The sequence below is a fragment of the Oryctolagus cuniculus genome, chromosome 2 (assembly GCF_964237555.1).
Source record: "Oryctolagus cuniculus chromosome 2, mOryCun1.1, whole genome shotgun sequence".
Classification (NCBI taxonomy): domain Eukaryota; kingdom Metazoa; phylum Chordata; class Mammalia; order Lagomorpha; family Leporidae; genus Oryctolagus; species Oryctolagus cuniculus.
The window spans coordinates 174,244,362-174,255,545 of NC_091433.1; positions in this window are offsets into that span (position 1 = coordinate 174,244,362).

Here is an 11,184-nt window from a genome sequence, read left to right on the forward strand (position 1 = left end):
CTGGCTTTGGAATCTTGATGATGCCGTGTGTGATCTAGGGCAAGCTACTAATCAAGCCAAACCTCTAAGTGGGACTGAATCTACACATGGCATTGCCACGAGAATCTAATACATTGGGACATATAAGCCTGTGGCCTAAGCTTAGTACTCAAAAAGCAAACACAGTGCAGTGGCTGGTCTAATTTTTCTTTTTTATGAATTAGAAGCTTCTTGAAGTGATCCTTCTGACACCCCTCCTCCCCTTCAACATATACCCTTGGCATAGTAGTAGGCAGAGAAAAAAGATCTCGAGACAGGATGGGGACTGGCTGAAGGCTGATCTCTTTGCTTCAGGGATTTAACAGCTGAATATAGTGGAAATCCCTTCAAACTTTATATCCTCAAGTGTGACGTCCAGAGCCGGTAGGTGCCAGGGTTGCAGGCAAACTTGCTTCAGCAGGCACGACCCCTTTGATGGGGTTGGCTCAGCCCTACACTCTCAAGTCCTGACCTCTGCAAACCCAGTTAGAAGGTGTCAGGTGCCAGAGTGCTGCTAACGTCATGTTTGAGAACCCTTCCTTCCCAGGCTAGGGCAATCATGTCCTGGCGTGCTGACCTGGAATTGGGGGTGCATTTTCCCATGTGAAGGTGAAGATTTGTAGGTGGTATGTACCTCTGGAGCCAGCACTGTTCCCAGTAGGTAAAAGAGGGCTTTAGGACCCAGCATGTGATCCTAACTTCTTTCAATAACATGTTTCTTCATGTGAAACGTGTTCTCAGTTCCAAATAATTGATTTGCAAGTAAGATGTTGAAACATAAGCCATTAGGAACATGGAGCTATACTTCTTCATGTCTGCAGTGCGGCAAGCAGGAGGGAGATTCTGCAGATCCCCCCAGAACTGTAGCAATGGGCAGAGGTTTGCTGCAGCAAGGTGAGGCCATCACTTAGGATGTCCACTTTAACCAAGTGCCCGGGGTCGCGTCCCAGCTCCACTTTCGATCCAGCTTCCTGCTAATGGGCACCCTGAGGGGCAGCAGGTGATGGTTCAAGTACTTGGGTCCCTGCCACCCCTATGGGAGACCCGGATGAGTTCCTGGAGACAGGCTTCAGACTGGCCCAGACTTGGCTGTTGCAGGCGTTTGGGGAGTATATCATCAGATGGAAGACCTCTCTCTGTCTCTTTGTCTTTCTGCCTTTCAAGTAAAACTTAAAAAGAAAGAAAAAACAATAGGAACATGTGGGTACTGTACATTTTTCTAACCCAGAGGTTAGCCAGGGCAACAGAACAGCTGTTTGTGGCAAAGAACAATACTGGCTCCTTAGTGATCACCAAAGATAGGGACATTGAGTTAGATTCCATCCCATGGCCACCCCTGTGTCTTTATCTGGGTGCCTCTTTATCCCTGGGCAGGGAGGGGGGAGTTCTCCTGGGAGGAGAGAAGGCCACGTTACTGCCCAGGCTAACTGAGTGCTGACCAGAGGGGGCTTGTGTGCCCATACTCCCTTCCCCTGAGACAGCCTGGCAGTGAGCAGCCCCCAAACTCTCTGCCAGATCCCTCTCCCACTCCCTTCCTTCTCCTCTCTTCACTGCCCAGACATGGGCTCTCCCATCTGTCCATTAACATGGGGGTGCTGAGTCTAAACTGTTATCTAGGCTCTGTGAGAGAACAGGAAAGAAAAGCTCCAAATCTTCACTCTCCAGAAATTTATAAACTAGGTTGGAAAGCGAGTATCTGTTTATGGGATTCGAGTCGGCCAACTCTAACCTAAATCTACCATTTCTTAACTTATAGTCTTGAAGTCTCAGTGCTTCCATCTGTAAAATGGGACTGAGGAAAGCAACTGTCTCATAGGTCTGTCAAGCGGATTGTGCCGCAAGATTCTCAGCACTGCCTACACATGGGAAGTGCTCGATGAATGCTAGCGATCGTTACTATCATTATGCAGGAGGCCTGAGAGGGGAAATCCACTGGTCTGGGCTGCGTGTGAGCCAAATAACACTTCCCCCAACACTCTCCTTAGTATTTTTTATTATTTTTTTACAGGCAGAGTGGACAGTGAGAGAGAGAGACAGAGAGAAAGGTCTTCCTTTGCCGTTGGTTCACCCTCCAATGGCCGCCATGGTCGGTGCACCACGCTGATCCAATGGCAGGAGCCAGGTACTTCTCCTGGTCTCCCATGGGGTGCAGGGCCCAAGCACTTGGGCCATCCTCCACTGCACTCCCGGGCCATAGCAGAGAGCTGGCCTGGAAGAGGGGCAACCGGGACAGAATCTGGTGCCCCGACCGGGACTAGAACCCCGTGTGCCGGCGCCGCTAGGTGGAGGATTAGCCTAGTGAGCCGCGGGTGCTGGCCTCCTTAGTCTTTTTGACCTGGGAGAGGGAGCACTGCGCTCTGGGTCACAGAAACATACAGTAACACACTGGTGTGAGAAGGGCTTCGGGGATGCATTAGGGGCTGGCGAAGGCAGTCTGCCTGTCTGGGCTCACATCTACCCTGCACGTCTGGTTGGGTTTGTAAGCCAAATGATTGAAACTCCTTCTGTGTTGAAGAATTTATCAGTTAGGTGGGGATTCAAGACATACACATGAGATGTAGTCTTCACAAAATAATAAAGCAGTTTATTAATCCACTAGAATAAAAATGATATGTAAAAACTTCATATACCTATGGTAAATGTTTAGTCAAGAGACACTTATTGCTGGGGCTGGCATTGTGACACAGCAGGTTAAGCTGCCACCTGCAACACCTGCATCTCCTATGGGCGCCAGTTCAAGTCCAGGCTGCTCCACTTCTAATCCAGCTCCCTGCTAATGGCCTGGGAAAGAAGCAGAAGATGGCCCAAGTGGGAGACCTGGATGAAGCTTCTGGCTCCTGGCTTTGGCCTGGCCCCACCCTGGCCATTATGGCCATTTAGGGAGTGAACCAGTGGAAGGAAGATCTCTCTGTCTCTGCCTCTGTCTGTAACCCTGCTTTTCAAATAAACATATAAATATTTTTTTTTAAAAAAGGAGCGCTTATTGTTAGGTCCAAACTTTGGACTCTGGGTACAATTCTGTGGATACCAGAATTCTGTGGGTACCAGCAGAGCTTGGCGACAATAACGGCAGGGGGCAGGGGAGCTTTTCTTGCCCCTACTCACCCTGCCTCTTTGTCCACTACACCTGCTTCTCTCCCCTGACATACTGCAGCCTGGACCAGTGAGGGAAACGTGGTGCCAACTCCTGCCCGGGCCTTCAGGGCTTTGGGGAACAGGGTCAGGGCCTGGGGCACCCACCCTTGGTTCACGTTCTCAAGTGGGTGCTGGTGGGGCTATGGATGCTGGAAGCGCCCGGTTGGCTCTGGGTGGCTGCTAGCTCGGGCTTTTGCTGCGCCCAGTGTTTACTTGGGAGGATTAATGACAGGACTGGCTTGCTGGGAGTGTTGCAATGGAAGAGATGCAGACCGGGGCCACCGCCGGCCTCCTCCCTGGCCAGGCTGCCCCAGCTGGCGGCAGCTGAGCAGTTCCCCAGAGCGTGGGGTCTGAGTGTGCCACACAGGGCTTGTCAGAAGATTTTTGGCCGCGTGTCTGTGTGGTTTTGCTCTCTGGATAAATGGCTGGGTTCAGCAGCAGTCATTGCTCCTGGCCTCGTTCTCTTAGTTGATGATGTGACTGCGAGAAGAAAAGCAAAAACCAAAGGAAAACACGGCGGCAATGCTATCTGAGTTTAAAATATCCTTCTGGAACAGGAAGCGTCCATCAAACAGCCCTCCATGGGAAAAGCTGGAACCCAGCGCAGGGAAGCCCCTTGCTGAGATCCTACAGCAGGGCTGGGACTGAAAGCCCGAGTTCTGGGTTCGTGATCCTCTTCTCTTTCCCTGGTTTCCCTGGTTTCTCAGTGGTTGTCCGCAACCAGTGAGAGTCCCCCACCCTCTTCTGTTAGAATCTGCTTTCTTCCCAAAGCCTAAAAGGCACCAAGATGATCCAGGAAATTGACGGCATCCCAGTTCCCTTCCACGGGCAGGCTGTGGCCTGTGGGCCGGGCTGTATGGTTCGCTGTTCCAGTCAGTTTCTGGGCATTTCATCTGAAAGCGTGCAGATTCCCCATGGATTCTAAACCCATCCATTGGGGGGTATTCAGGGCTTATAAAGACAAAGACTTGCTTTCCCTCGCATTCTCTCTCTTCCCCCTGCCTTTCTTCCATCCACCCACCTCTGTTAAGAGGCATTTTTAAAAAGATGTGACTTAGGACATATATTTTGGTAAAATCCTTTATGATTATATCTGCTGTCTCAGTTTGTATGTTATCATGCCTTCTAATAGTTTATATTGTGCCAATTTCTTTATGCATTTGTTTGGCAGTGTGACCCTCTCAAGGTGTCCCGTGAGGAGGGGAAGGAGGGGCCGACAGGACTAGGTAGAGACTTTGAAAACATGGGCACAGTGCTGTGGCTGTTTGGGCAGTGGAATATTTATGCAGGGCTGTGGGTGTTTTGAACTGTCTGGAAACTAATAAGCAAGCTGCACACAGAAACTCGATGGAAGTCCTCCAAACTTCGGACAACACAGGGGCCTTTCAGGAGTCTGAACCGCGTCCAAGTCAAATTATAGCCCAGTGCCCTTGTGCGGATGGAGGCCGAGGAGCCCACAGGGGAGGGGGCGGGGCCCGGACCCTGGGAGACCCAGGGGCCTGCTGCTGGTTCTGCCGCTAGTGGTAGTCTGCAAAAAGGTGTAATAATAGTTTCAACTTCATGGAGCTGCTTTGGTTATAAAAATAAAATCCTGTGTGCCAAGTGCTGAGCACGCTGCCTGGCACACATAGGCACTGCTAACGTACGAGATCCCAATGTCAGGGGAAAACACGCGGAAACTGACCGCTGGTCAAGCAGAGGAGGCCATGCCTGGCAGGGAGGCGCCAGGGTCATGGGCACAGATTTGGAAGTTAGAGCTGCCTGTAGATCCCAGCTCCAGCCGTTTCTAGCTCTGTGACTGTGGGCAGTTAGAAAAGCTGCCTCACTTTTTGTTACCTTTTTATTTTCTTTTGGCTTTAAGACTCATCTTCTAGAGTTATTGTCTTGGTGACTGATGTAGCCGTGTGAAGCCCCTGGCTCAGTAGTAGGTGCTGGATCAGTGGTGGCTGGTGATCCAGGTCCTTAGGAAGAAGCCAGAGCAGTGAGGCAGGAAGACAGTGAGTGGGGAGACTGATGAGGTGAGAGCAAGGGCAGCCCCTCTGCGGCCTGAGGAGTTTTCTGTGGGTGCTATGACACATGACCACAAACACAGTGGCATGAAACAGCAGCAGTGGATTCTTTCATGGTGCCAGATGGTTCAACATCATCCACATCCCTGGGTCGAAAGCAAGGTGCTGACGTCTTAACACTGCCATCCTCCCTGCAGTGCTAAGGAGAAGACCTGTTCCATTGCCTTTTCCGGTTTCTGGTGGCTGTTGGCATTCCTGGTCTTGTGGTCACAGAATTCCAGTCTCTCTGTCTCTGGCTCCCTGTCACCTTTGTCCCATCCATCCATCCATCCATCCTCTATCTAAATTCACTCATTCTCTGGCCCAAAGGGACAGCTGGGATACACTCAGGATCCACCTGTATAATCGAGAATAACATTTTCTTCTCTGTATCCCTCACTTAACCGAGCCTGTGGCCATGCTGCCTGCTGCAGGCCCAGCGCACCAGCGGTGGGGAGAAGATGCCAGTTCGCCTTTCTCCAGAGGGACCCGGCAGGGTGGGAGTGTGGTGAGAGCTGTCCCTGGGACATGGGCAAAGTCAAGCCTAAGCTGGCCTGTGTGGCTGGGGAGGAAGCGGCACAGCTCAGACTGCGGGGACCCACGAGGCCGGATGATGTGTGGCAGAGTAGAGCTCAGCACAGTCTCTGGTCAGGGCAGTGACCTCCAGGAAAGGGTGGGAAAGGGAGAGACGCCGGCCTGCCTGACTGCACCAGAGGGGTTCAGAGCCAAGGCAGAGTGCACTGAGAGCCTTGGGCCCACCGGCCCTTGCCTACTCTTCCTAAGCTAGCCTGGCTGGGCACAGTCCTCGTCCCCGACGTCTCTCTCAGAGGCTTCTTCGGGGGAGGAAGTATAATGACGAAAGGGAAATCATCTCAAAGCCCCGTGCTCTGGTAACTGTTAGCTTCCTGTCTGCCTCCTGTGTCAGGCAGCTCACTGGAGGACCTCGCCCAGCTTGCAAGGGACAACAGTGTGACCCACGCGTGTCCAGGACATCCACCTTACCAGGAAGTAGGCCTAGGCAGGAGCTGCAGCAGGAGGAGGATGGCGTGTGGGGCACGAGAGAACCTGGATCCAGGTCTCGGCTCTGCCATTTAACTCCTAAGGCCTCAATTCCTTTCTGGACACAAAGCAGTAATGACAGCATGCACTTCACAGGGAATGCTATGAGGACTGAATCTGGTGCTTGCCGGTGACTCAGCACAGGGCAGGGCTGCTATGAACTAGTTTAAAAGGGGAGGAGTAGGAAAAGAAAGAAGCAAACAGCATTCAGAAAGCCAGGAGCAGAGGAAGTGGTCAAACTGCATTTCCCACTGTTGCGTGATTTCCAGTGACAGGGCGTGCCAGGGATGACCCCTTGCAGGCTGTGAGAGGCTGGGAGGGCTCCTGATGAAGGCCCCTTCCCAAATTCGTGTTCTTAGAGGGCCCAGGGGAGCCGCAAAGGCCAGCCCTGGAAGCCCATTCTCTTGACCAAAGCCTGAAGTCTCTACAGAGAGGTCACATATTGAATCATTAACAGCCTTGCTCAAAATGCTGAACATCTCACAGGCCCTGATGCACTGAAGCCCAGGACGGGCACAGTTTGACAGGGGAGGTTAGCGGTTGCGTAGTGGCCCCCAAAGGGTCGGTCTACATCGCAGAAACTGTTGACTTGACCTAGAGATGAGATCATCCTGGATTGTTTGTGTGGGTCCCACATGTAATGCCAAGTATCCTTATAAGAGACCCACAGAGGAGGGACACATGGAGAAGAGGGGGAGGCTCTGGGAGGAAACAGCCCTTGGAAGATGGAGGCAGAGATGGGCAAGAGGCGACCTCGCGCCGAAGCAGGCTTGGAGCCACCAGGAGCTGGAAGGGCAAGGAGGGAGTGAGGCCCGCTGGCGCTGTGACGTCAGCCCCGTCCCTGAGACTTCAGCGTCTGGCTCCAGAATTGTGCAAGAATACATCCTGCCACTTTAAGCCACTCAGTGTGCGGTCATTTGTAACGGCAACTACAGGAAACTAATTCAAGGTCACTTCAGAAAGTTTGCGGATGAATGGAAGGAAACGTTCCTTTTGGAGGTGGGCGTTTGATGCAGTGGTTAAGATGCTGCTCAGGGTCCCCACATCCCAGAGTGGAGCCTTGGGTTTGAGGTCTGGCTCCACTTCTGACGCCAGCGTCCTGTCAATGCACAGCCTGGGAGACAGCAGGTGATGGCTCCAGCGCTGCCCGCTCCCCTCACCTCGTCCATCCACCTGTCACAAGGACAACTAGTGTTTCCGTAGACCTCAGACTGTGTGCGTGCCAAACCTGTGCCAGGCTCTGAGCACGTGGCCATGAGCAGGGGGTGGGGCGGTGTGGAGGACCCAGGCTAGCTGGCAGCCTGTCTCTCACTTGGATTTGCCAGACGGGTTGCCACTGTGTCCTGACCTTAACCTGCTCTTGTTAGGCTTGTTTTCAGCTGTGGCTGATTCCCGGTCCCAGCTCCTCCTCATCTGTTCCCCTCCCTCTGCAGGTCGGGCAGTTGGCCGCTGCTGCATGCCTGGCCCGGCCTGGCGCTTCTGGGTCAGCCAGCCCGGCCTCGGGGAACCTCATCCATAATTTTTGGCTCTATTGTCTGTTCTCCTCGCTGAATTTAACTACTGCTCTTGCTTTCCTGGTGCTGACAGTGAATCCAAAGTGCTGTAAGTGATTCCCAGCTCATGCCCTGCGTCACCTCCCTGGCCCTAGGAGGAGAAGGTCACCCAAGGGCAGGTTACAGAGGGCCATGACGAGCGTGACAAGACTTCTCGGTCACTGTGATCTTCAGATGGACGTCAGCCACACCATGTGACCGTTCACTTGTCACGGAGCTTCCCTAGAAGCTCAGGTCAGCTCACAATCCCACTTTGCAAGCTGCAAACAGTCTCTTTGTTCAAAGCACTCTTTATTTTGGTGTGTCTCCTACAACGAACATCACGTGCCACGCTCCACAGCTTTCTCTTCATTTATCTTTTATTTTCACTCTGTCTTCCCTTTCCTAGCAATGAATAGAAAGGGAGAGGGGCTGGTGCTGTGGTGTAACAGGTAAAGCCGCCGCCTGCAGTGCTGACATTCCACATGGGTGACGGTTCGAGTCCATGCTGCTCCATTTCTGATCCAGCTCTCTGCTGTGGCCTAGGAAAGCAGTAGAAGGTGGCCCAAGTCCTTGGGGCCCTGCACCCACATGGGAGACCTGGAAGAAGCTCCTGGCTCCTGGCTTTGGATCAGCTTAGTTCTGGCCATTGCTGCTGTTTGGGGATTGAACCAGAAGATGGAAAACCTTTCTCTCTCTCTCTCTCTCTGCCTCTCCTTCTCTCTCTCTGTAATTCTGACCTTCAAGTAAATAAATAAATCTTTAAAAAAAGAAAAGAAAAAGGGAGAAACTGAGCATCTGAAGTCTTTAAACAAAAAGAACGTGTGCCTGATTTTTATTGATCAAATGCATGTTTTTGTTTTGTTTTGTTTTGTTTTGTTTTGTTTTTTTTTACAGGCAGAGTGGACAGTGAGAGAGAGAGACAGAGAGAAAGGTCTTCCTTTTGCCGTTGGTTCACCCTCCAATGGCGCTGCGGCCGGTGCATCACGCTGATCCGAAGCCAGGAGCCAGGTGCTTCTCCTGGTCTCCTGTGCGGGTGCAGGGCCCAAGGACTTGAGCCATCCTCCACTGCACTCCCGGGCCATAGCAGAGAACTGGCCTGGAAGAGGGGCAACCGGGATAGAATCCGGCACCCTGACCGGGACTAGAACCCAGTGTGCCGGCGCTGCAAGGCAGAGGATTAGCCTATTGAGCAGTGGCACCGGCCCAAGTGTATGTCTTTTTAGAACAGGAGGTACTAGACAGCAGTAGTCTATCTTTCTTTTTCTTATTTTAAAGATTTATTTATTTGAAAGACAGAGTTACAGAGAGGCAGAGGCAGAAAAGAGAGAGAAGTCGTCCATCCTCTGTTTCACTCCCCAAATGGCCTCAACAGCCAGAGCTGGGCTGATCCAAAGCCAGGATCCAAAAGCTTCTTCCGATTTCCCACATGGGTGCATGGGCCCAAGGACTTGGGCCATCTTCTACTGCTTTCCCAGGCCATAGCAGAGAGCTGGATCAGAAGTGGAGCAGCTGGGACTCAAACTGGTGCCCATATGGGATGCCGGCACTGCAGGCAGCGGCTTTACCCGCCACGCCACAGAGCCAGACCCTTTCTGTTTCTTTACAAGGCAATGTAGCAAAGGTTTGGGAACGTGGGATAGGAAGAGAGATGGGATCTTGCTTTGACTGGGTATCTCTAAGGACTAGACGTGGACACAGGTGCTTGCAAATATTATCTCATTTAAGGTTCACAACAATCCCTGGAGTTAACAACCATGAACTCATTTTACAGATGAGACAGAAATTTTGGAAGACCTGCCCAGGGTCATGAAGCTGGGATTTGAACCCCTATGCTAAGTGGCATAATAACAACAAAGTAGTTTTTAGAAGTCAGCTAGAAATGTCACTTAAACTGTCATCCAAACACTGAGGCATGTGACCTCTTTGCTAGAAGAAAGGCTGGCATGGGCTGCAGAAATGAGTTCTTTCTTAATGGAGGCTTCTAAGTACAAGAGGAGTGGAAATAGTGGCTGGAGGTTGCCACCTGCAAAGCTGCTTTTTTAGACAGTGTCTGGCATTAATGAACATTTCCAAGGCTCTTTGAGATATGAAGATAAGAGATGTCACAGGCATGACGAGTGTGACTATGATACTGCCCCGAAGGCAGGGAGGCATCCCTGGGTCATCACCAGGGCCTGGCTGATGTTCAGGAGGGGCCCCGTGGCCTGCATGGCAGAGCTTCTCCCGGGAAGATCCTGCACTGGGAAGCAGGCACCCACCCTGTGGAGATGCACTAAGTGAAATTACCGTGAGATATCGTGGAGGTGTTGTGGTTATCTGTCACTGCCTCCTGGGTGGGAAGGAATTTCAGATTCTGTCTGGAGACTGCGTTAGGGTAAAGAGAGAGAACACCAGGGAGAGGAGGGCGAGGACAGCCCCAGCAGGCCAGGAACCGCTACCAAGCTCCACCCAAATCACTGATTGGCTTGGGTCGGTCCTTGGGACGAGGTGGTGTTTAATTCTCGATGTGTAGGCATGGACCTAGTCCCTCACAGAGCCGAGACCGGAGCCACAGAAATGGATGGAAGCTTCCAGGGAAAGAGAAGCCACACAAAGGGTGAGCAAAGGGCAGAAAGGGTGTCGCAGGTTGAGATCAAGATGATTCCCCATGGGAGTGAAGACAGGGAGCCTGAGACAGCAGTCAGAGCTCCACACGCAGGGGGCAGAAGGTTAGAGCCTCCTTAATTATGTAAAATTGTTATTTATTTATTTTCATTTTATTTGAAAGAGAGGATGGGAGAGAAACAGAGAGATCTTCCATCTACTGGTTCATTCCCCAAGGCTGGGCCAGACTAAAACTAGGAGCCAGGAAGTCATCACAGGCCTCTCATGTGGGTGTCAGGGGACAAATACTTTAGCGATCACCTGCTGTCTCCCAGAGTGCACATGGTCAGGAAGCTGCGTTGGAAGCAGAGTAGCCAGGACTTGAACCAGGCACTCTGACTTGAGATGTTGGTGCCTCAAGCGGAATCTTAAATGCTGTGCCAACCACCTATCCCCATCTAACTTTACTTGTCAATTATTTAATTATTTATTTGAGAGAGAGAGAGAGAGAGTTAGGGTTAGGATTATCCACTGGTTGACTTTCCAGATGCCAGCAACAGCTGGGGCTTGGCTGGGCAGAAGCCAGGAGCTGGGAATTCAAGCCAGGTCTCCCATGTGGGTTGCACTTGAGTCATTACTTACTCATTCCCAGGGTCTGCATTAGCAGGAAGCAAGAGTTAGGAGCCAGAGTTGGGTACTGAACCCAGGTGCTCCAATATGGAATGAGGCATCGTCATTGCTAGGCCAAATGCCCGCCCCATCTAAGGGTTTTTTTGTTGTTTCTATCACACACAGAAGGTGTGCTG